This window comes from Lygodium microphyllum, chromosome 4 (assembly GCF_053477565.2).
Source record: "Lygodium microphyllum isolate KBCC chromosome 4, Lygodium_microphyllum_v1.1.10, whole genome shotgun sequence".
NCBI lineage: Eukaryota > Viridiplantae > Streptophyta > Polypodiopsida > Schizaeales > Lygodiaceae > Lygodium > Lygodium microphyllum.
In genome coordinates this window covers 30923189-30949288 of record NC_141138.1, presented here as the reverse complement: position 1 = coordinate 30949288, position 26100 = coordinate 30923189, and the positions used below count along the sequence as shown (strand labels likewise).

General features: G+C 46.8%; 1 protein-coding gene and 1 pseudogene across 5 annotated transcripts in view; one reads left to right on the top strand and one right to left on the bottom strand.

Moving 5' to 3' along the window:
• LOC148036915 (uncharacterized) overlaps positions 1–26100 on the bottom strand; it is a 180977-nt gene that overhangs the window by 104028 nt on the left and 50849 nt on the right. The gene's annotated exons all lie outside the window — the stretch shown is intronic.
• On the top strand, positions 12785–13393 carry LOC148036916 (uncharacterized; annotated as a pseudogene).

Genomic DNA, 26100 nt, shown 5'->3' with positions numbered 1-26100 from the left:
GGACTTTTGAAATCTCCCAGACGTTTGGAGGCAACATTTTGGTCTCATCGGCCAACTTGGCCTGTTGAAGACATTAATATAACTCTCTCTCTCTCTCTCTCTCTCTCTCTCTCTCTCTCTCTCTCTCTCTCTCTCTCTCTCTCTCTCTCTCTCTCTCTCTCTCTCTCTCTCTCTCTCTCTTTTTTTTCGTAAAAGGTAATTGTATTAATTACGAAGAAAGTACAAGATTACATGATTGCACGAGTACAAGAGGCACGAGGGCCATAGGCCAACGTGTGGGAAATCCCCGGACTAGGGTACTAAAAAGTTACACCAATCATGGCAAGGACCCAGAGGCAATTGCCAAATGCCAGGAATACAAATCCTCCCGAGGGAGCAAGTCAGAGTGCCTGATGAGATCTAGCTGCCAATGCAAGAGCCCTTTAAGCCTTGCAATATGTCGCAGTACATTAGAAGCCGAATCAAAGAGAAAAGCATTTCGGGTGGTCCAAATGTGCCAGCATCCCCAGTATCTGAAAAAATGGAATAAGATCTTCATATGTAACGGTGGTGGTGTGGGATACTTCGGGCGCACAAAAACCCAATCGAAGGGAGTCAGTGAAGACCCCACCACCGCGTGCCAGATTCGTGACAAGAGTGACCAGATATTCTTGGCGAGCGGGCAAGAAAGAAAACGATGTCGGGCCGATTCCGCCGAAGTGGTGCAGAAGAAGCAAGTGCCATTCGAGATTCGACGCTTGGAAAGGGCCGAGGCAAGAGGAAGACCAGCAATCATTACCCGCCACAGAAAGACCTTGCATTTGAAAGGTGTCTTGTTCTGCCATCCCTCCATCAGCGTTGCCTGCCACCATGACATTGATTTCCGCAGGCCCCAAACAGCATTAACTTTCACGCCCAACCATTGGTGATCTTTAATGAGAAGATGATACACCTGATTAGTAGAGGCCTTTTCCAGACTCAACCGGCCTGCAAGGTCCCAGTCCTGCCAAGGGCAATCCATAGCCAGGGCAGGAAAGGGTTGCCTACCCTGAAGTTCCGAGGAAAGCTTCCCCCATAAATCACGGTATCCGCGCGGGATCCTGAAAAGTCTCCTAGCAGTCCGAAATGATGCAAGGACATTGCGAGTGGCAAGGGTAGCATCCGCAATCGAAGTCACACCCAAACGGGCCATGCGGTTAAATCTTGGTCTGAGCTGATGTTTATCTTCCCATGAAAGTAATGTGGATACCGCCAACAATTCCAGCTGAAAAGAATTTGTCTGCACGCGGTCCCCTACAGGATGCCAACGGGCCTTTTGGAGCACCACTTTCCAAGAGCCGACCAAATGCACTAACAAAGAGGAAGAGGGACTGGAGAAACGAGCGTCAGCATTAAGGACATGCCACCATGAGGCTCGAAGCCGTGTGTTACCCTGGCGGAGGCCGCTGTCCTCAAGAAAATAACGGGCTATGATGGTCCACGGGTGATGATCCACACACATGGCACGAAACAGAGACCAACGAAGAGCCAGCATATGAGTTTCTGCATCCAAAATAGCTCCACCACCCATGCGCTTAGGGGTACATGCATGTGACCATGAAATCCAGGAAATGCCTGCCTGCAGTGAATCTTTCTTCCATAGCATGAAACGAATGGGATGAGTAAGAGCCTTCAAAGTACTGGGCGTCCATGGCAGTAATGGCAGGAAATACGTCAGCATTGGTAGCATAATTGCCTGAGCCACTTTGAGGCGGACATGGAACAGCCAGGCTTGCGACTTCCAATACATAAACTTCACGGCCAGTTTGTGTGAAATCCACTCCAGCAGGGCCTTTGGCCGTACATCCACCCCCAATGGGTATCCAAGATGCCTGACAATCGCGGCACGAGAAACCACCTGGCCCTGCCACCCTAATGACTCTAAATCAGGCTCCGTGCAACTGAGAATGGCTGACTTGAAGGCATTGATGCGAAGACCAGAAGCTTGACCAAAGAGCGTCCAAACATCTAATGCCTTGCGAATGTTATCCCTGTCCGCCTGCAAAATCATAAAGGAGTCATCAGCCAAGGATTGGCTAATGAAGTGCTGCCCCAAAGGAAGAGATAACCCTGCCAGCTGGGCAGAAGCCGCCATGGAGGATAACATTGAAAGGACCGGGTGAGTCGCCAAGGCAAAGAAGAGAGGACTCAAAGGGCAGCCTTGTCTGAGCGAGCGTGCAAGGAGAAATGGCTCTGTGACCCCACCATTAAGCATAACTCTTGAAGAAGCCTCAGTACTAATGGTGTAGATCAATCGGGACATGCGGATCCCAAAGCCCATAGCAGACATAAGCTCTGCAAGGAAAGACCAGTCCACACAGTCAAACGCCTTTTCCAGGTCCAGTTGAATCAAGACCACTTGCTGATTGGAGTGCCTCGCATAATCAATAGCCATTTGCACATTCAAGATATTGTGCAAAATGTTGCGTCCCTTAATGAAACCATATTGGAGGGGGTGCACAAGAGCTAGAAGGTGCTTGTGAAGCCGATTTGCCAGCACTTTGGAAAAGATTTTATACATCACGCCCATCAACGAAATTGGTCTCCAGTGTTGCAGCTTTGACGGCGAAGGGACCTTGGGGATCAGTTTGATGAGGCCTTCTTTCCATGAAGAAGGCATGACCCCTGTTTCCCAAACCTGCTGGAACATGACCACCAAAGGCTTTACCAACTGTGTGGCTGAGTGCTCAAAAAATTCATTAGTGAGACCATCCCAACCAGGACTTTTATCCTTAGGCAGGTGCAACAACACATCCATAACCTCCTCTTCGCAAATATCCGCCTCCAAAGAGGCTTGCATATCAAGCGGAACCTGCTGGTGGACCAGCTGATAGAAGACCGAGCGGGCATGCGTAACCTGGCTAGACGGCAAGGATGAAGAACCAAAAAGATCCATAAAATAATTTCTGCACATATTGATAATGGTCTGCGGATCAGTGACCATGCGACCTTCCGAGTCCTGAAGTCGAGTCATATTTTCGCGAGCCGGAGAAGCATGCAAGGCGCGAAAGAACTTATGAGACTGGCAGGCATTATCTTGCAATGTGTCAGTCAAGTTATGCAGCTTGGCCTGCTGATAAGATTTCAAGCTAAAGACTTGAATAAGATGGGCCAAACGCCGCTCCAGTGACAGCAGAAAATCATCATCTGGGGAATCCAGGAGCAAGGAACGGACCAAGGCCAATAAGTCCTCTGCTGCAAGTCGACGGCGGTGACAAAGAGAGGCAGTGTGAATCCCATACTGCCGAGCAACCCGCTGCACATTAGAGAGCAGGCGTGCAAACGAAGCCAAGCCCTCAGAGGCGAAGTCCAATAAGAACCTCTCAATCAGTTGCTGCATATAATCCTGAAAAATTGGATGCTTCAAATAAGAGGAGTTGAAGCGTAAAGGGAGCTTATTCAGGAACTGCATAAAAGGTGCAACAGATTGTGCCCGCATCTCAAGCTGGAGGGGAAAATGATCCGACAACGCATATTGCTGCAAGACCTTCATCTCCAGCATCTCGGGAAGAAAATCATCCCCCTGCATGATATACATTCTGTCCAATCGCGACCAAGTGGTTGCATATTGCGCAGAATGAAAAGTAAAACCTGAAACAGAAGGGTGAAGCCACGACCAAAGATCTTGCTTAAGTATGTGCAAAGCAAAGGAGTTCCACACCCGGCTTTCTGGCGTATCCATTACCGAATGCCCTGAGGTGGACTGCGAAGAGTCAACACACATATTGAAATCTCCCATCAAAAACCCTCTGCGGCCAAGTGCCATGGAGCCCTGCAAAGTCAACCATAGATCCCGTCGGGATGTGGGATCATTGGGAGCATAAAGTCCCAGCAGCCATAAAATCTCACCTTCAAATAGGACTTCGATTACCAGAAAGCGGCCGTGCACATCATTTTTAACAAGAACAGGCTGGTATTTCTCATGAACAATCATCAGCACGCCCGAATAATGCTTAGCATGTGTCCCTGCATAAAACAGACGAAATCCACGACAATCCACAACCTTTCCTGCCTCACCATGACTTTTGTGCTCCACTGCACATAATACATCCCACTGATTTTCATGCAAGACAGACCACATGGTATGCTGCTTATGGCGAGAGCAAATGCCTCGCACGTTCCACGTGGCAATCTTCATATATTTTCAAACAAAGGAAGTCAGGAACGAGGCGCCTGTTGCCTCGATTGCATCTTTTCCGCGAGGGCATCCAGGACACCCTCATCCAGAAAATCAGCCAATACTGCAAATGAATTCGGGCGACCTGCTTTAGAGGTAGAAGGGAAATCCACTACCTTGGGAGCAGGGCGGGGATAACGCCTATCCCAAGGAGTAATCACATTGCCTTTCGCATCAAACGCCAGCTTAGCAGGTGGGCCCTTGGGGCCCTCGGAATAGACTTTCCTTGAAGACGGATTGCGGGGGGCTGACGGGGCCATGGTACGCACAACCTGCTGTGGGGTGACCATGTCTTTCCTGCGCGTGTACATGCGCACGGAATCCGGGGAAACATGAGGCCCAGGATCTGCCAGGCCTGCGTCCAACTTTTTACCTTTTTTTGTCGTGCCTCAATCCAATCAGAGCTAGGAGAATCCAAAGCTCGGACCTGTTGTTTACCTTTTTCCATGACAGTAGGGGGCTGAAGGGTCTCCTGTGTCTGGGCATCAAGCACCATGTCATCCTTGGGCTACACAACCTGCGCCTCCTCAGAAGACAGTTGCCGTTCCGGGCATTCAGCTACAAAATGCCCTAATTTACCACATGAAAAGCAGTGTCCGGCAAAATTGCCCCATTTCAGGCGAAAATGCAAAGGATGCATGCCAGCGCAATTGAGGCGAAGCCACGCAGGCCTTTTCCTGGCCGTATCCCATAACATGCATAGACGGTTTCGGTTCATAGCCCTGAGGCTGGGGGGAACCAGCACTGTGCCCACAACCGCCATCGCGTCTTTCAACAATGGCCAATATACCGCTGGACAATTTTCCACTTCCACCCACACCGGGCATTCGCGTTGAAGCAGACGCTGGAAGTCAGCCATAGGGCGCCATGGTACCACATGGACCAAGCGGCAGTCAAAGAATAGTGGCAACTTGGACAGTAGCTCAGCTCGATGCGATTCGGATTTCAACAGCACCTCATAAAAGCCGCGAGGGCCAAGGAAGATCTCCTCAACATACTCCCCTTGCAATAAGTGGTGCATCCACTGGCGAATATGTGAGAGCACTGGGATCCTGCCGGTGAAAAAAAGTATAACTGCACGGTCATAGAACACCGAGAAGGACCGCAAGACTGATTTTGGGTCCACTGTCGCTTCCAGCACATCATCCGCAGCCGCAGCAGAGAAAGTTTCATTATTATGCTGGACATAATCGCCAAGCAGAGTATTGGCAAAGTCCATCAAATGCTCCCAGTCTATTTCCTGCGAATCCACAGGTTCGGAGGCAACCTGCGCATAGGAACGGTCCTGAGGACCCATTGGCTCGTCTGAAGTGTGCTTAGAGCGTTTGCCTGCCGGCGGCAGTTCAGAACCCGGAGGCGGCTCCTCCGTGCATGGCACCATATCCTCCGACTCCTCGGTATCGGAATCAGGGCCAAGGGCTGCCACCGTCCGGTCGAGAAAATCCATATCCAGGCCAGCCATACCACTGTCTTCTCTCTTTCGCTCGCTCCCTCACTGCAGCAGCAGGATGCACTGTCTATAGTCTCTGCTCTTCAATAATCTACTGCCTCCTCGGCACAGATCTGTCCTTGTAAAATGTCTATCTGCCTGTCCCTTCCTCTCTCTCTCTCTCTCTCTCTCGCTCTCTGTCTCTCTCTCTTGCTCGCTCCGCAAGTCCCGCAGACCGGCACAATCAGGGAACCACCTGGCTGCAGCAACAGGACTGCAACGGGGCACCTGTGCAGAACAGGACAGACGCGCGCCGGTGAACCCCTGACGAATAGGGCGTGTGAAGGCAGGCGAGCAGCTGAGGGCACAGATCCAGGTGAGTGTGCAACGTCCCAGGGGAGACGTCAAGCAGAACTCCTTGCAGTGGGCCACAGTCGCACAGCAGAGGGCGAGCGGGTTTGGACCTGATGGCCACGGCAGAGGACGGATGCGACAGCAGGAAAAGAGGCAGGGACGATGCAGACCTGTGAAGTGCGGGTCACAGATCCAGGTGAGTGTGCAACGTCCCAGGGGAGACGTCAAGCAGAACTCCTTGCAGTGGGCCACAGTCGCACAGCAGAGGGCGAGCGGGTTTGGACCTGATGGCCACGGCAGAGGACGGATGCGACAGCAGGAAAAGAGGCAGGGACGATGCAGACCTGTGAAGTGCGGGTGTCGTCGGCGGGTGGGTCTTCAGGCGCGCGGGCAGGTCGTCAAGCCGTCAGGCGGCAGGCATCAGGCAAGTCGTCAGGCGGCGCGCAGGCAGGTCGTCAGGCAAGTCGTCGCGCGGGCAGTCAGGCGTCAGGCGGCAGTCATCAGGCAGGTCGTCAGGCGGCGCGCAGGTCTAGGCGACGACAGGACGGGACGCTCTCTCTCTCTCTCTCTCTCTCTCTCTCTCTCTCTCTCTCTCTCTCTCTCTCTCTCTCTTCGTGAAGATAATTGAATTAAGTAGTAAATATTTACATGAGACCATCAGGTCAACATTCTCACTGTATCTCTTACATGCTTTTACATCAGACCATCAGGTTAGCATACTCAATCTCTCTCACACTGTCACTATAGAAATTTACAAGATGTGAGCAAGCTTCTCACAACAACCTATTACATAACCAATTCTAATAAATCAAACAGAAAGAGCAGCTAGAGTAGAGCAAACAATCGCCAGCCAAGGAGCAACAATGTCCGGAAGGACCACGTCTACTGACATCATAGAAGTGATTTGCCATAAGACCAAGATCTCTCTCTCTCGCTCTCTCTCTTCGTGAAGATAATTGAATTAAGTAGTAAATATTTACATGAGACCATCAGGTCAACATTCTCACTGTATCTCTTACATGCTTTTACATCAGACCATCAGGTTAGCATACTCAATCTCTCTCACAGTGTCACTATAGAAATTTACAAGATGTGAGCAAGCTTCTCAGAACAACCTATTACATAACCAATTCTAATAAATCAAACAGAAAGAGCAGCTAGAGTAGAGCAAACAATCACCAGCCAAGGAGCAACAATGTCCGGAAGGACCACGTCTGCTGACATCATAGAAGTGATTTGCCATAAGACCAATCCACGCACACGGGCCACAAGCCCATGGATGCCCAATGCCAAATTAAAAATAAAGGCATTGCGAGTACGCCATATGTGCCACAGGGCTGTCCATCTAAGAAAATGGAATAGACAAGAACAATCTGAAGACAAAGAGGGCATAGAGGACATATTTCCCATAATCCACGAACAAACTGGTATGCAGTGCTGGGACCCCGAGAACCACACACGGGAAATGAAATTCCACATCTATCTCGCAACGGGGCAAGAGACAAAGAGGTGAAGCAATGTCTCATTGCATGTAGTACAGAAAACGCATTGGCCTGCAGAGATCTTTCAGGCATGGAGCACTTCTCCCGTTGGAAGACCCCCAATGAGCAGCCTCCACATGAACACTTTACCCTGATATGGAACCTTAGACTCCCAAAGCTGGATAAATCTGTCTTGCCACTTCTTTTTGCTATCCCTAAGATGCCAGAACTTATTAACCTTCCCCGTGACCCATCTTTTAGCTTTCACCATCTGATGATATATCTAATTCGCTGACCTTTTCTAAAAGTCATCACGAAGCACAAACTTCCAGTCACGCCATGGATGAAATGGCTCTAACGCAGGCAAAGGAGAGAACCTCAGAAGACATTCTTGTATTGATGACCAAATGTCCCTGTACCCACGAGGCACCCTAAAGTACTGACGAATACACGTAAAAGAGTAAAGGTGGGGCTACCCAGGAATAACCCCATCACAGACTGTCTTCAACCCTAACCTAGCCATCCAATTAAACTTATCTCACTACAAATCTTTGTGTGGCCAATCCAACAACCTTGAGGAAGCTAGAATTTCTCCTTGCAGTGAATTTTCCTCCTTACGAATATCCGGAGGACGTCAGACAGCAAAATGAAGCATCTCCTGCCATGAAGCAATTAAATGAGAATGTAGAAAAGACTGGGAGACCTTTATGGGCCTCGTAGAATTAAGCGCATGCCACCAGGAAGCATGAATAGCCATGCTTCCATGAGAGATGCCAATCTTCTCTATGAAGAATTTGGCAATATCTGACCAAGGATGACACTGAATACATAGACTCTGCAAAAGGGGACAACCTCAAAGCGGCCACATGCAATTAACATCCAACAAAGCTGCACCCCCCATCCTTTTCGAAGTGGTCACATGCTGCCAAGAGATCCATACCTGCCCCAAACAATTGCCTTTCTTTTTCCACAGCATAAATCTGATAGGCTGGACCAATTCCAAAAGGGACTTCTTAGTCCAAGGCAACAATGGTAGAAAGAACGAAATCATACTGATCATGATGCATTGAGCCACTTTTAGCCTAATATGAAGAGGCCAACTCTGAGATTTCCAGTACATGAACCTGTCATAGATTCAGAATGCCATCCAATCCAACAAAGCACGGGGAGCAACCTCCACAACAATAGGATATCCTAGGTATCTAGTTATATTGCCCCTCGGGATCACAATTCCATTCCATCCCAAGGTCTATAGATCATTCTCCGTACAGGAGAGAAGGGTGGATTTCTAAGTATTAATGTGAAGGCCCGATGCCAAAGCAAAAAGGTTCCACGCCACCATTGCCCAATGGACATTAATAGGATCCACCTTGAGGAACATAAAAGAATCATCTGCCAAAGATTGGCCCACCAGCTGATCACCACCAAGAAGAGATAAGCCAACTATCTCACCTTGAGCTGCCAACTTATCCAATAATGAGAGCATCGGGTGAGTTACCAAAGCAAACAACAAGGGGCTGAGTGGACAGCCTTGCTGAAGAGACCGAGATAAGGCAATTTCCTCCGTAATCCCTCCATTAAGAGCAATATGGGCCACAGCACCTTGACTCATGGTATCAACTAGAGAAATCATACGGGGGCCAAAACCCATTGTAGACATTATTTGCCGCAAAAATGACCAACAAGTGCCTTCTCAATATCCAGCTGAAGCATAACAGCCTGTTGGCTAGAAGCTTTGGCATAATTTATTCCTAGCTAGACATTCAAAATGTTGTGCATTATATTCCAACCTTTAATGAAACCATATTGATGTGGATTAATGAGGTACGGAAATCCTTTTTGGAATCTGTTAGCAATGATCTTGGAGATGATTTTATATAACGATCCCATAATTGAAATGAATCTCCATTGTTTCAAAGAGGACAGAGAGGGAACTTTGGGCAACAACTTGATGACTGCAATCTTCCAATCTGAAGGCATCATACCCGAGTTTCACACCTGCTAACACAATCAAGTTAATGGGTCCTTAAGCAGTTGCACATTGGCTGAAAACAGCTCATTAAGAAGCCCATCCCAGCCTGGACTTTTCCTTCAAGGCAAGTGAGATAGCACTTCTTCCTCTTCCTCTTCAGAAATATCGGCCTCCATTAGATTCACCCATTCTGGTGCGACCTGATTACTAACATGCCACAAATGTGTGTTCGAGCAGAGAGAACAGCATTTGTAAGGATCTCTTGCAGACCCAACAAGGCCCTATAAAAGTCAACACTCATCCGAATAATGGAGGCAGGATCAGTCACCATATCACCTTGCCCATCCTTTAAGCGCACAATATTTTCCTGAGCATATTTCTGAAGCAGACGAGCAAAAAATTGATGAATTTGACTGCTGTTATCATGTAAAGCTTTGGCTCTGGCCAACTATTTGTATTTTGCATACTCCTCTTCCTGAAGAGATTGGACCCTGCCTTTCAGCCATTCAATGCAAGTGAGCAAGTCATCATCGAAATCCCTAGTCTGCACAAAGCCAAGGAATGGGCTAAAAAAACTTGAGCATGTTGCAATTCAGCTCGAAACAAGGAAGCATGCTGAATACCATATTGTCAAGATAAGGCTCGTGCATTATCCCTAAAAACCGCCCATGCTTCCATTCCTGTAGATAGAACCTTCAAGCTAAAAGAAGCTATCAGGTGCTGAACATCTGCTGAAAACTGATTTTGCTGCAAAAAAGATTGATTAAACCGAAGAGGCAAATGGGCGAGGATAGCCTTGAATGCATGAACAGATCTGTGGCTCATTTCTAGGACCAAAGGGTAATGATCTGACAGAACATATTGTCTTTCCACCCGCATATCAATGATTGCAGGAAGAAGGGAGTCACTTTGGCAGATGTAGATTCTATCCAATCTGGCCCAAGTATTTGGATGCTGAAAAGAGCAATAAGTATAACCGTGTAATGGATACATCTAAGACCACATGTCTTGTTTCAAAGATGCCGCTGCAAGAGCATCCCAAGCCTGCCGCTCAAGACCATCCATAACCGAATGCGGAGAGGTCGCCTAATCTGCAGAAACACAAGCATTAAAGTCGCCCATAACACAGCCTTGACGAGGCAAGGCAAGGCAGTGCAAGTCATCCCAAAGCTGATGACGTTCCCTTGCATTAGAAGGAGCATACACGCCTACAATCCACAGAATCTCCACCTCATAACATATTTCTAGGATCAAAAATTGGCCACAGGTATCTTGAGAGACCAATGCTGGTTGCAGGGAGGATTTGACAGCCAATATAACTCCCGATTTGTATGGAGTGCAACCACTAAAAAAGGCCGCATAATCCTTATACACATAAGAAGATCCAGCCAAAGAATGTTGTTTGTGCTCCACAGCACAAAAAAACATCCCAATTTCCAGCAAGCACAACTTTCCACAACCGATACTGCTTGCTGCCTAAAGAAATACCTTTTACATTCCACAAAGCAAGTTTCATGATCCATCAGAAAATAAGAAAAACTATTGAACCATCGCTTTCCCTTTCCCTTTTAGCACTATAGCCTTGGCAGCCTGGAATCTCTCCATTTCAATACGTATAACATCTACAAGATCTGCTCTTTGCAGACCCGCAATCGAAGCTCTAGAAGGCACCTGCAGTTCCTGGGAGCGGAAAACGTCCCAAGGAGGCACAAGCCTTCCACGAGCATCGAATCATCCTCTCTCCATTTCAATACGTATAACATCTACAAGATCTGCTCTTTGCAGACCCGCAATCAAAGCTCGGGAAGGCACCTGCAGTTGCTTGGAGCGGAAAACGTCCTGAGGAGGCACAAGCCTTCCACGAGCATCGAATCGCAAGGCTGAATCAAAAGTCCTATCTTCCACTACTGTGATACGCAAAGATTGAGGTTTCATATAAAAACCCCTACCTCAGCATTGGAAGGTCTGAGTGATTGGGGGCGGCAAAGGATGGGCACAATTCAATCGAGAATCTTGCCTAGCATTACGACAAACCACAGTGACCCAAGAATCCTCCCGAGGAGACAAATTCCGCCCTACCACAGTCGAAGGACGCTCCCCACCCTCGTGAGGGTCATTCTTCTTGCCTTCCTCATGACCTTGTTGGGGAAGATGCTCTAGATCAAGTACTGTTTGCTGAAACATGTGCTGAGGGTGGTGGTCTTGCATTTCCATATCTTGATCCTTAGGGCCCCGCACTACCTCCGTATTTTTGTCGCATTCCGAAACGAAATGGCCCAATTGACCGCATATGAAACAGTGTCTTGCAAAAGTACCCCATTTCAACTCATACACCAACGTGTGTAAGCCTGGAACTTCAAAACGAATTTTTGTCGGGCAAGGTTTGCCTGTATCCCACAGCATACATGACCGGTTCCTAGTACAGGAAGCCAGCCGAGGTTCCACCAAAACCTCACCAAGGGTTCTCAGTACCATAGGGAGAAGTCTCCAAAGATGCGTAGGAAAATCCACCACCTCTATCCAAATTGGGCAAGCCTGTCTCAACATGTCCTGAAATTCAGCCATGGGCCTCCAAGGGACCACATGAACTAGCTGCCCATCCATAAACAAAGGAATGTGTTGCATAACAAGAGCCCATACTTCCGCACAACAAAACAGAACCTCAAAGAATCCCTTTGGGCCATCATAAATCTCTTCAACCAAGGGAACCTGCATATGCCCTAAAGCATCATCTGGGCACTGTTCACAACTAACAAGCATAGACTGCAGCCAAGCACGAATTCTAGTGATCAAAGGAGTCCTTCCAGTAAAATAAAATATGGCTGCCCCCTCAGGAAAAGCAGCTATCTGTTGTAGGGACAGGTCGGTTCCCATGACTACTACTACTTGATCCCCTTTCGGTAATGTGCTAGCTTTATCCTCATTACTATGAACATAATCCAACATAAGATGATTGGCAGTTGCCAGCATGAACTGTAAATACTAAAGACCCATTAGGTTGTGGACACGAAACATGAACCTCAGGCTGAGGCAAATTCGGCCCGAAGGCCGGTTCTTCAACAGACATCCTATGACGTTTGCCCATCTCTTCACTATCCAGCAACGGCCCGGGTTCATCTGCCAACGAATTACCATCCGAGTCAGCCAAGTCTTTGTCATTCCCTTGCCCGATCTGCTGATCAAGAAAGGCCATATCGATACCATTAGATTCCTACAGGTTTGCCATAGCAGAAGCAGATTCCGATCTGGAATTGAAGATAGAAGCCCAAGATGGGGAGATTCAATCACTTAGGCAGCTACTGACTGACATTGTGCTCAGCCCCAATCTAGAGGAAGGAGAAATTCAACCTAGCATGACCGAGGAGCTCACCCGCATCAAAGAGGAAGTACAACAACTCCAAAAAATGGAGGAGACGATGAAGGAGGCTGTTTCTTGGGCAGAGATGCTCAAGAAAACCCAACAACAAGTAGAGGAGGCGGAGCAATGGATTCAAATTGCAAAGAAGGGGAAACCCCTAGCACACGCACCTATAACAACCATAATCAATGACGCATTGGAGGAGAAACAAAAAAGGAAAATGCAAGCACTCCATGTTCGGGTGACGGGGCTGAAGATGCACGAAAAAGTGGATGAGGACACCAAGGTGCTATACACGTTAATGAATATTAAGAAAGACACGCATGTCTCCGCTTGGAGAGTGGGCAAGAAAAGCACAGAAAAGGAGAGCTGAAAAGAGTGTGCACTCATTCTCCGCTTCCCTACCATGGAGGCTAAGAGAGACTTCCTAGCTCAATGCCATACATTGAAGGGGACCGGTGTGTTTTTGGGTGACGATCTCACACCAACCCAACTAGCCCACATGAGGGAGTGCATACCAAAAATTAAGGCAGCCAAGGAGGAGGGCAAACTCGCCTTCTACAGAGGAGGGAGAGTGGTAGTCATGGAGAGGCACCACAAATGACAGCGTGAGACCTATGAGACCTATGGGACCAGCCTTGCAATGGCAGTTTGGAACTGTAACGGAGCCCTCCGATTGGATGTGGAAGCTTTTGAGGAGACATTCATAGGGAGAGATATAGTATTCTACTCAGAGACACATCAGGGACCACATAATACACTTCCACGGGTGACATGCTATAGATGGGAGTCAGCTTCTTGCAGGAAGGAGACATGCACAAACCACAGTAATCGCGGGTCGGGAGGAGTGGCAATGTTATTCAAGGAGCAGCTACAACAGATGATCTAGATAGTCCGCAGAGATGAGCAGGCTAGATACATGTGGGTGAGAGTGCATAGTAAGGAATGCACTTTGTATGTTTCCATATGCTATTTACCCCCTATGACATCCCGATACGCCCCACCCAAGCAGCAATCACCATATGTGGCTTTGGATGAGGATATTTGGGCGTTCTCGAAGGAGGGTGAGGTTATCTTACTAGGAAACTTTAATGCTAGGACAGCCTCCCATCAGGTGTCCTTCTTTGATGCGTCTGAGAAGATGCTGCAGGAGCACGATGTGTCATAGCTATAGCTAGAGAGGACATCTCACGATATGGGGGAAGTCACCAAATATGGGAGATACCTTGTGGAGATGGGCACAGCACACAGGTTGGCCATTCTTAATGGCCTGGCTAGATACCCCCTATCTGGCGCCTTCACATGTTATCCTCACCGACATGGTGCCAGAGCAGTAGACTATGTTCTTGCCCCACTGATGCTCATATCTCACATCCAAGACCTCTCAATATCCCCACGCCTTCTCCAAGTTGCAGTGGATCATGCCTACCTATCATTCACCATCGACCTCCAATTCACTAACATGCAGACCCATCATGCAGCTCACTGGCACCCGAGATACCTCTTTTCCAGAGAGACAGAGGAAACCTATGAGGCAGAGATCCTTAGATTGTTACATGATGCAAACCCTGACGTTCCATTACAGGAGTTGACTCAACAGTTCAATGAGGCCCTATACATCGCTGCAGGTGTAGCCTTCCCACACTCATGACCCACACAGAGAGCCTCCACCAAGGTGACACCTCGGAACAGCTGGTTTGATGATGAGTGCCGTGAGACCAGAGCACGGCTACAGAGAGAGATAGCATTGGGATCCACTACCCATAGACAGGCACAAATACTCTTTAGACGCCTCACACGGTGGAAGAAGAGAACATTCTTGGCCCAGTTGGAGCTAGACCTATATCAGTTATTCTTGAGCCATGACTTTAGAGAGGCTTGGAGGCTTTTCAAAGAGCATTGCCCGACCACACCTATTACATCTACCACTATCTGGGAGGAGTATGCAGCTAGTCTTTATACTGTGGAGGGTTAGCCACCTCTTCCTGACCCACTTGAGCCTTGTCCAGAGACCACTACTTTCTTTACAGAAAGTAGGGTCCGAGAGGCCATTAACAGACTTAACAAAGGAAAGGCACAAGATCACGATGGATTGGTAGCCGAGCACTTGATCCATGCTATAGATTTGGTGGCAGGATTCCTAGCTTACATGTTTAACAAAGCCATGTGTGAAGGCCTACCAGAAAGCTGGAGCACGAACACTATTGTGCCTATCCTCAAGTCAGGGGACCCTACTCTACCGAGTAACTATCAGACTATCATGGTTGGGCATACATTGGCTAAGTTATATGCTTCCATCCTTGAGCATGAGTTAAGCAGGTGGGCAGAGATGTTGGGTCTTAGAGCCCAGGGACAGGCTAGCTTTAGGAGAGGCTTCTCCGCATTGGATCACATCCTCACACTCAGAGCAATCATTGAGGAGGGAAGGGCCCATGGCCGACGGGACCTACTATTGCTTTGTGGACTTCCGCAAAGCCTTTGACACAGTACTGAGAAACAGGCTGATAAATAGATTGCATACCATGGGAGTACCTAAAGAGCTCAGTTGGGGTATTTTGGCACTGTATGAGAGAGTTGTGGGCAGAGTCTGGACACCTGAGGGCCTTTCAGCACCTATTTACTCCACCATTGGGGTGAAGCAAGGATGCCCTCTCTCTCCGACATTATTTGGCATGTACATTGATAGGATTGTTGACTACATTTCACAGGAAGGCGAGAGAGGAGCTCCACTGGCTGGCACTTGGATACCTCTCCTACTATATGCAGATGACATTGTATTGATAGCTAACTCTCCAAAGGGTCTACACAGACACTTGGATGCACTACACTCCTATACTTTGGATAGTGAGTTTTCAGTGAACCTTGGTAAAACCAAGGTGATGGTATTTAATGCTACACCACAATGGGTCAAGAGATCAGCAACTAAATTCACATATGGATCTGAGGAGCTAGAGTATGTGGATTTTTATACATACCTAGGAGTCTTATTCACAAGGCCCACCTTTTCTATGCGAGAGGCAACAAACACTAGACTGATCACGGATATAGAGTAGTAGGTGGTTAGGAGAGGATGTGCTCAAAGGTGCAATTCCAAGAACCCCGTACCAAGCTATGGCTCTTCGATACACTGGTCACATCCACACTACTTTATGGAGTTCAGATATGGGAGCCTAGTCTTGACCACCGTAGCAGATCAGGGCGCTTTTATGACGGATGGAGGTCAATGGAGAAACCCCTAGTGTCCATGATATCCACGATGATCACATGTAAGGCCTCAGTGCCACATGAGATCATCAGAGCCGAACTAGCAACTATACCGATTGCGGTAGAGACCCTCACCTGATCGGTCGCATATATACATAGCCTATGGGACTTACCCAGACATAGATATGCACGGTTGGCCCTTGAGTCCTCCAGGCAGCTTGCCAAAGAGGGTGATACTTCATGTTGGTATGCAAAGATGTCGGCCTTGTTTGAGTTGCATGGCTTTAGCATGGACAAGTTACCCCCCTTCTAGTACTCCCTTGATGCACCATCTCTTGATCTGAGCAGGTTGGAGATCCGCAAGATCATCAGGATGGATCTTACCCAATTGGATATCAGGCAGACATGGTTGATGCCAGGGCAGGAACTAGGGACAAAGATGGCTTTCTACCGTATGCATTTCCTTCATACTACAGAGGATGGATTTATTGTTCGCCCAAGAAACATGGACACCCACCTTTCCCATGGGATCAGATGTACTATTGGCCAGTTGCGCACCTTCTCACATCAACTAGAGATTGATACTGGCAGATATAGATCCATCCCATCAGAGGAGTGCATATGCCAGATATGCCAATTAGAGCCAGAGACAGAGGAGCAACGATAGGGAGGTTTGTTGATGGGATTTGTGTTGGCAAAACAAGTCAATAGGATGGTCAACCTCTTGCTTTGTTGCCATTGCCCAGCGTATTATGAGGTCCGTGGCCGTTTCCACTCTCTCTTTAGAGATGGAATTGGACCACTATCTAGAGTCATGGATTTTACCGATCAGCGATGCCTTGGCCTCTTTCTTCTTGAGATACGACGGCTTCATGACATGCGCCTCGAGAGTACAACTGCCCCACGACATTGAGGCCCTTCACAAAGGCAGCTCACAGACTTCTTTGCAAAGGAGACTCAGAAGACTTCAATACAGTTACAACCACAGTCCACACAAGAGCCTCTCTCACCGCCACAGTCCACACACAAACAAGGAGTACTGATTGATCGAGCCGCTCAGCTTAGCCGATCCAGATGTCCTAGGCCTCGGCACAGACACCGACGACACCTTCATAGGCGGATACAAGGGATTATTGCTCGGGCTAGAGCTAGGTCCTCCATACCCACATGAGACTCTACCATTTGGAGCTCATTGTTACTAGATGGAGCTCTATGTTTTACACATAGCTATAGTTAGTTTCCTTTCTTATTTTGCTTTGTGCTACATACATATTTTGCCCAGACAGTTGTACCATCATACACAGACAGTTGTACCATCATACACATGATTGTAACTCATGGTCTCATAGGTCATTTTGGCCTTTTGTAGATGTTAATATATCATTTCATTTCATCTCTCTCTCTCTCTTTTTTTTCGTAAAACCTCTCTCTCTCTCTCTCTCTCTCTCTCTCTCAACGAGTGGTTGGTTATATTATATCAAATGAGTATAAAAGTGGTATGACTAAAAGAGGTGCAACAGTTAGGGCAAGGTCCCTGAAGAGACTGCTCAATGCAAAGTGCTAAATCATCTCGGGTCAAGATATTAGCATGTTGAATAAGATCAAGCTACCACTCAATAAGTCCCTTAAGTTTCACAACATGACTCTGGATACCCAAGGCAAGATAAAAAATGAAGGCACTGTGAGTGACCCAAATATGCCAGCAACCCTAGAATCTAAGAAAATGAAAGAGAATCATCCTATGGGGTTACGTCACACCATGATCTTTAGCCTTTCCAAAGACCCATCAAATGGATGCGTCTGAGTCCCCCCCCCCCCCCCATGCTAAATGGCAGAAAGGACCCGAATTTTCCAAGACAGGAGAAGAATTTGTGACGGGAAGACTCAACTACAATGTAACAAAAGAACAATTTCCATTGGAATTTGGAAATGCCCCTGCAGTGAAGAGCCGATGCAAGTGAAAGACCACCCAGCACCATTCTCCAAATGAATATTTTGGAGATGAATAGCATCTTGTTGAGCTATCCCTCTAGCACTGTCAATTTCCACTAGACTCTAGATTTGTGCAATCCCCAAAGTGCATTAGCTTTGGTGGTCAGCCATGAGCGATCCTTGATCATAAGATACTAAATCTAATTAATCAAAGAAAATTGGAGACTCAAACACCCTATGAGTTCCCAATCCTGCTAGGGACATTCAAAATCTAAGACAAGAAAAGGTTGGCGGTCTTGCAAAAGGCTAGAGACCTTGCCCCAAAGATCATGGTAGCCATGAGGGACTTGAAAGACCCATCTAATTGTGCAAAAAGACATTAGTGTACCTCAATTCAAGAGAGTGGCATCAGCCACCGAGACCAATCCAAGGCGGAGCCATGAAATTAAAGCTGATGTGACACCACGAAAATTTCCATTTTTGCAATGAATTGACAACCAATCTGTCCTCTATCGGATGCCATTGGACTTTGCAAAGCACCATTTTCCACAAGCACATCAAATTATGTGTGTGTGTGTGTGTGTGCGCGCGCACACTCATGCGTGCATGCACATGGGCACATGCATGTGCATGTGTGAAGATTGATGAATTAAAATATTATGAAATGGGCTTCTAACTAACCAACTAAAGCCAAAGAGATGGCCACAAAACAACCTAAGAAGGCCAAAGGCTACTATTGAAAAGAAGACAATTTATGGAGAAAGCACAATTGAAGTGGAAATATAAGATCTCCATTCATTCAACACAAAGACAACTCCAGCACAAACCATTGCAACTACTTGCCACAACAACAATCCCAAAGCATGACCAATACAACCATGAATATTAGGACATCTAAATAAAATATAAAAGCATTTCATGTCCTTCTCGTATGCTAAAGGCAAGTCCAACATAGAAACTAAAACAAACAAGGATGTTCTGGCTGCAAGATAACAAACAATGGCAATTTATCCAAGACCCAAGAATGGATGGTGGTGGGTTGACATGTCACAAAAGACCACACATGGGGAATATAAACTTGCAACTACCTGATGGATATTGGTCTCAAATGTAACACAAAACTAGTTTAGTAATGTTGTTGGTGCCATTAAAAACAACAACAGCCAAAAGGGCAACTTTGACACACAACCATACAACCTTCGTTGAAAGAAGACAAAGATGGATATTGGTGTCAAATGTGACATTGAACTAGTTTACTATTGTTGATGGTGCCGTTAAAAATAACAAGAGCAAATGGAAAATAAGCAAGTTGAATTTTTACCAGGACAATACCTTTCCCCAAAATGTAAATTGATGTTCCAATTTTTTTGTTTTTGATCCCTGCAAATGGGGCATCAAGGTATTGCTAGTGGTTCCAAGTCATTTCCCCAGAATGTAAATTGATGTTCCATTTTTTCTATTTTTGATCCCCACAAATGGAGCATCAAGGTATTGCTAGTGGTTCCGAGTCATTCTGTCAGAGTGAAGCAATGCGGAAGCAAATGACTGTGACAGAGAGTGAACAGAGAAAGAAGAGAGAGCAAGAAAGAGACAGTGAAACACAGAAAATCTGCAGTGAAGAATGATGTATAAGGATGCAGAACTATACACGGGTGCAAAGAAAATATCTATGTATGTCTCCACCTCGAGGATCTCAATCTCCGTCAGCCCCGAGAGAAATCTCTGCAATTAGCAGGCCGAAATTTGTCAAAGACAATGCACAAAGACTGCTGGAAACTCAGCCTATTTATAGGCTGAAAGTAATGCCCATAAATGATCAGATCGGCTGCATTAAATGCACCGCAAAATAGTAGGACGAGTCTGGGGGCAGCCAAGCTCCTCCAACAACCGTCGAAGCCACACAATCTCACGTGTGGTAGAAGACTTAGCTCGATACTCTACCTCAATCGAAGATAGGGCTACCATGGGCTGCTTCTTGCTACTCCAAGAGATAGCACCAGCACCCAAGGTAAAACAATAACCTGTGGTAGACCACCTTTGATCCACGTCACCAGCCCAATCCGAATCACTCTAACCTGCAAGAACAAAATCAGAAGCACCTGTACCTACTGGATAGGAAATCCCGAGGTCAGAGATCCCCCTCAAAAACCGAAGTGTCCTCTGAGCAGCTTGCCAATACACCTGCTGAGGTGCACTCATGAACCCAGCCAAAAGACCTACAGCAAAACATAGATCAGCCCGTATATTGAGGAGCCAAATCAATGATCCAATCAGCTGACGGTAACGGGTAGCATCCGCCAAAGGAGAATCTGCGTGTGAAGAGGCCTTCCAATTTGGATCCATAGGAGTAGAAATGGACCAACGAGTAGAAATGGACCAACAATCCTCCATCTCAAAAGTCACCAAGAGCTCCTGCACATATCTCTACTGAGAGATGAAAATCCCCCTTTGAGACTAATATATCTCGTGGCCCAAAAAGAAATGGAAAAGTCCTAAATCCGTCACCTCGAACTTCTGATGTAGGGCTGCCTTCATCTCAACGACCTACTGGGCATGATTACCTGTAACAATAAAGTCATCAACATACAAAGCAAACAACACATGACCTCCCTCAGAAGTGTGCACATAAAGCTACAAATCGGCTTTAGAGCGCTGATATCCCAACTTGGCCTGAAGAAACGAATCAATCTTCTCGTTCCAAGCACGCGGAGCCTGATTAATGCCATACAAGGCCTTCTTCAGCCTGTAAACCTTCCCATCTGAGGAACCAAAGCCAAGAAGCTGCTCTACATAGATCTCCTCCTTCAAATCACCATTCAAGAAGGCCGACTTCACATCCAACTAAAAGACATGCCATCTCCTATGACTAGTCAAGACAAGAACAGCATGAATAGTTGCCATGCAAGCAATAGGGGCAAAAGTATCATGGAAATCAACACCTGGGCGTTGTGCAAAACCTTTAGCAACAAGGCGAGCCTTGTGCTTGTCCAAAGAGCCATCACTATGGTACTTGGTCTTGAAAACCCATTTGACACCAATCACCTTCTTATGAGAGAGACAAGGCACAAGGTACCAAGTGCCATTCCGCTCAATAGCCTCCAACTCAGCTTCCATCGCTTTCCACCAATGATCAGACTGTAAAGCCTCCTTCACTGATATAGGCTCTCTATCTGGCATAACACGGGACATCAAACAATAGTTAGAGCAAACAAGCTCCATAGTATGTGTCTGGTGCTGCAGTGACCTCCGCGGTCCATCCTGCAGTTGCCACTCCTCAGGGACCCCCTCAATCCCTGAATCTCAAAGTGTGTCATGGGCCCAATGAGGAGGAGGCCGCAAATCTCACCTTGGCGCTCTCTATCTGCTGAAGTTTTTGGAAGGTCCAACGGCAACAGAGGACCAATCGGTGAATCCAATGGCTGGGTAGTAGGCTCCTCCACCCGAAAAAGAGTCCTCAAGAGACACAGGCTCAAGAGGAAAATATAGGGTGATCCTCACTCCTCTCTGGGGCTAGAACCTCCACGAACCGAACACCACGGCTCATATAGACATCCCGTTTAACAAGATCATACAATCGGTAGTTTTGAGATTGCAAGCTATAGCCCACAAACACTTGTCTTCTGGAAGCAACTTCAAATTTGTCACGCTGTGTCTTCGGGATGTGAACATAAGCATCACACCCAAAAACCCTAAAATAAGAAACATCAAGCTTTGATTCAAAGTATGCCTCAAAAGGAGTCATACCAACAACAACGGAGTAGGGAAACAATTAAGGATATGAAATGAAGTAGCCATAGCCTCAGCCCATAGACACTGAGGTGTCTCATGATGCTCCATCATAGTACGGGCCATCTCAATCACACTGCGATTCTTCCGCTCCAAAATGTCATTCTCTGAAGGGTGTTTGTATTGGCAAACTCCTGGTGTATGCCATGATCTGCACAAAACCGAGTAACCTCATTAGAAACAGATTCTCCGCGATTCTTCCGCTCCAAAATGTCATTCTCTGAAGGGTGTTTGTATTGGCAAACTCCTGGTGTATGCCATGATCTGCACAAAACCGAGTAAACTCATTAGAAACAAATTCTCCGCCCTTATTCGATCGTAAGGTCTTCAGTTTCCGCCTAGATCAGTTCTCTTCAAAGAGCAACCAATCCTTGAAGTTGGAGAAAGCCTCCGACTTCAGCTTCAAGAAATAGGCCCATGTCATCCTGATGTAATCATCTGCAATGAGCATGAAATACAAACTCCCTTAAAGGGAATCCATCCTCATCAGTCCACAAATATCGGTGAAAACAAGCTCCAAGGGTACTAAAGACCACCTCGAAGCCTTGCTAGGAACATCACGAGTCTACTTCCCAGAGATGCAGGATACACAAGGCTACTGATTCACCACAATATCTGGCAAAACCTCGAACAAATTGGTCCTTAGACACCTTCTAAATGTATTCATGATTGAGGTGACCAAACCGAGCATGCCAAAGCTCGGACTAAGTTTGAGAGGTAAGAAGAAGAGAAGTCAAGGCAGAAGAAGACCGCAACTTGTAGACTCCATTCTCCTCATAACCTGAAGAAATAACCACTCTCGATCCTCGATCAAGAATCCGAAAAAAGTCCACATGAAATTCGACCAAGAGGCCGAGGGCACAAATCTTGTGCACTAAGAGAAGATGATACCCCAAAGCCGGCACATAAAGTACCTCAGATGCATAGGCACCACCACGCCCATCTGGAATAAGATACATGTTGCCCCGTCCCTGAATAGGAAGAGACGAACTATCTCCAAGAAGAATCTGACTATGAAAAGGCCGCAAATGAGTAACACCTGCTAAAGGAGAAGTCATATGCCTAGAGGTACCACTGTCAACAATCCACTCCCAAGTAAATGGGGCCGTCAACGTAGCATCAGAAGCCGGAAGGGTCTAATCCTCAACCACCTCCAAATGGAGGAAAGCAGCTGATCAGGAAGTAGCCACCGCTTCGGAATCCTTCGAAGATTTCTCCTTCTTCTCCTTCTCCTTCTTCTCCTTGTCAAGGCAATCCTTCTTTCAATGACCTGTTTTGCCACAAATGTGACAAGTAGACTCCTTGTCTTTGTCCTTCTTAGATTTGTCGTTCTTCTTCTTTTGGTCCTTCCCCTTCTTCTAGAGGATAGACCAACCAAAGCTTCAAATTTCGAAGCATTGGTTCCTTTCAATTGCTCCTCTTGGTCCAAGACCATAAGAACAAACTCTTTCCACCGAAGAGTCTCAAACCGTTCTAAAGCAATCAAGGCGGAATAAAAACCACTAAAGCAAGGCAATAACTGTGAAAGAAGAGTTATCACCATGTATTCAGAAGTGATCACCTTCCATGAATTTTGAACCTACATCTGAAGCTGCCGTAGCTTATTGATATGCTCCCGCATGGATGATGACTTGTTGACACTCATAGTCCTCATTTGCACTTCCAAAGAAACTCGCTTTATGACAGTCATCCGATTATACATCTGAACCAACTCCAGCTGTATCTCCCTAGCCACTGTCAAATGCTCTATATGAGAGAGAATGTAAAAACATGGATCTAGAACATGGCTTGAGGCGGAAGCTATGGAAGTTGGAAGAGAAAGAGTGAGTTCATGAAGACACTGACATGACTGATTGTTACACAAGTGAATTAGGTTTCAAGATGGAATCTTGGACTCATAAACACAATCTTGTATATAGACTAACAATGACACAAAGACTTTACTGAAGAACAAAAGTACTATGACATTGCATTAGAAAAGAGGGCAAGTACAATGCTTTATAGGAACTGGATGGTAGCATTTCTCCTACTATGCTTATGGGATTCTAGTCCTGAGCCCACACTGCTCCATACAAAGAGGCTAAGTACGTGTGATTGCAGAAATCTCAACAGATAACAACTGTAGTACATGAGAGAGATAAAAACGAGCAAATGCGTGTATTGAGTTTATCCCAATGTGCCTGAGCCTTTGCCAACTCTGTCTTTTCACTCGAAGAGAGTTTGGACTCGTCTCGCAAAGAAGGACGATTAATAGCCTCTATAACAAGCTCCACCAAATCATAGGACTCCAATACGGCAAGCATCATAACCCGCCAGATGTACTAGTTCTCACCATCGAGCTTTCGATCTGAAGGAAGAGCCGGTAGGATGGGCACCTTCCGATCCATGATCGCCTGAAACTCTATCTCGGCCTCAGAAGACATCTTCACCTACAATGCTTACACAAAACACAAAAAGCAGTCCCCCTTCTGTGAAAATATAGCCTACTAGGGTTGAGGTTCGCTCGTCCCGTTCCTTCTTCATCCACCGAACGAAATGAAAAGGTAAAATCTGCACTTGAAGGCCAAAAACGCAACCTTCTTCCTTCTCTAACAGCAAAACAAGCAACAACTTCAACAAATCCTCTCTTTTCTCACACGCCCACTGTGAAGAAAACTGCTAGGGTTTGCATTGAGGACACACAAGAGTGTACGACCACGACAAAACACAAAGAGACAAACGTAGACAGAGAGCAAAACTCAAAACTCAAACACAGAAACTCCAACACAAACAAAAGAAGGGAGAGAGAGAACACAACTCTGAAGTGAATAAATGCTGTAAATGAATGTAAGAGAATACAGTGTCAAAAGATGACGTACTAGCGAGACAGTAGGGTTTGCAAGGAGGAACACAGAGTGAACTCGACAAACATGGAGAAGAGAAGAGAAGAGAGAAGAAACTATGATGAATGGAATGATGAAGACCTGAATCATGGAGTGAATGTGATACAAGGGAACGAGGGTACCGTAGCACAAGGAAGATGATGAAGACAGCCACGAACCACGAACTGCAATGTCCTCCTGAAGGGGTGTGAGGATAGTGGAGAGACTAGAGAGAAGAGGTGACGAACTAAATGAATCAGCCGTGAGGAATAATTGAGAGAGTGGCCTGTAAATAGGCACATTTAGTCTAGGATGGCGCCTCTTTTTAGGGCTGCAAAACCTAAACGCAAAATGCAAAAACGCAAGGTACGGGTGAAGGGTTAAGGGCGAAGAGTTTCTCAACACCCCCTCTCAAGCCCAAAAAGGGAAACAAGAGAAAAGTGAGGTGGAGATGCAATGCTACATGCTGAAGAATGTTCATGCAGCAGATGCCACTTGGACAGTGTCCCTCGTGGGAAAATTGTTCACTTGCCCAAGCACCCTAGTACAAAGATGATGAAAACATGCAATGCATAGGAGGAATGTCAGACTTTGTGTGGTGCCGAGAACCATAAGGATATGTCTGTACTCGATCTTGGGAGATGGCTCCATGCTGACCAAGTGACCAAGGCAAGAAGAGAAGAGGAGGAAGAAGATGTAGAGAATCCCTAAGATCCAAGATTTCCACCCGTAAAGTAACCTGCAGTAAAGAACACTAGACAAAGTGAACTGGAGAACCCGAAACTTAACCTTGCGACAGAAGCCACTAACTCCGTGCATTCATGCTGGCAAGAATACGAAGGTCTCATCGCAAAGTCGCGGTTGAGTACCTCCAAGGTCCCGATCTAGGTGGTACCTGAAGATCTTGGGTATTAGTAGAAGAGATGACTAGTCGAAGACAACCACCCCAAGAAAGTAGAGAATGGGTGAAGAACTTCATGTGGAGTAGGCTCCTCCTCTGAGGTGGGAGTTGGAGGGGCCCCTGCTGAAGTCAAAGAAGAAGTAGATGCCTCCTCTAAGGGCAAAGAAATAACATCCCCCTCTGAGGTGGGAGTTGGAGGGGCCCCTGCTGAAGTCGAAGAAGAAGTAGATTCCCCCTCTAAGGGCAAAAAAATAACATCCCCCTCTGAGGTGGGAGTTGGAGGGGCCCCTACTGAAGTCGAAAAAGAAGTAGATGCCCCCTCTAAGGGCAAAGAAATAAAATCCCCCTCTGAAGTAGATAGGGAATCCAAAAACTCATGGATCACGGACTCTTAATTGTCTGATGATGAAGATAGTGCCACCGGTCGTGCCAAAGAAGGCATTTGGGGTGCCAAAGAGCTCCCAAAGGTAGCCTCTCAAACCTAAGTAGTCGAGGGTAGCAAAGGGTAGGAAAGGGTGGGGCTCAAAATGAGCAAGAGATAGACAACAATCATTGTCTCTCAGTGGAGCGGATTGGGTAGCCAAAGAAGAGGAAGAAGTTGAGCAGCCACTGTCTCTCGAAGGAGCG